The sequence below is a fragment of the Trypanosoma equiperdum genome (assembly GCF_001457755.1).
Source record: "Trypanosoma equiperdum strain OVI genome assembly, contig: ctg_1829, whole genome shotgun sequence".
In the NCBI taxonomy this organism is placed as follows: Eukaryota; Euglenozoa; class Kinetoplastea; order Trypanosomatida; family Trypanosomatidae; genus Trypanosoma; species Trypanosoma equiperdum.
The window spans coordinates 1-895 of NW_027123870.1; positions in this window are offsets into that span (position 1 = coordinate 1).

Sequence of the window (895 nt, forward strand, 5' to 3'; positions counted from 1 at the left end):
TATTATTATTATTATATTGATCATAATCATCATAATCATCCCATCGCTCACTGGGTGAAAGGTCCCCATTCATTGCGACGAGTTGTGGTGAAAAGGAAAGTGATGAAATACAAAAACCAGAACTCCCTCGAAGGGCCTCCTCCTTTGGTCGGAATCCACCAAACATCGCCTCCTCCTCTTCCAGTAAATCCCTCCTGTCATCCATCGCATGAGAGCGAAGAGTAAAAGAAGTTGGATTGCTGGCAGCCGGGCAGCCATGTGATGATTGGGGTCGACGGAAACACATGGGAACCGGGTCGCTGCGTATCAGCGGGGTGCCGAGCGAACCCGCAGGACTCCCTTCATCCTTCCGTGTAAAGGAGAGAGCTCCACGTATGGTAGAAATGATGGAACTGGACTTCCTCACCTTGTTTTGCGTCATCGATATCCCGCTACTCTCCTGTATTTCCTATCTAAAAAAAAAAAAAGAAATCTCCCCTTATTTCTCTTTATCTTACCTTATCTTTTCTTATCGTCTCCACCCCTAGGGATGTATGGATGGGGGAGAGGAGGGGGGAAAAAGGAAACTATTGTTGTTGTTATTATTGCTGCTATTGTTGCTATTGTTTTTGTTTTTGTTCTCGTGGGACAAATGTTTTGATCCAGTTTCCTTTCACTTTTCACTTTTTGTATTTCCTCTTTCACCTTTCACCTCTCTTTATTTCTTTCTTTTTGTTTTTTTTTCGAATTCTTTTCCCGCTTTAATTTTCGCCCAACCCCCTCGTTACTCTGTGCTTTGCCACACCTTTGGAGAGAATCAATTTATTTTGGGATATTGCTACAAACACTTTCTACCTTCGCACCACCGCACGCGCTGTTTGTAGCAATATCTGTATTTTCTTCTTTTTTTTTTTTT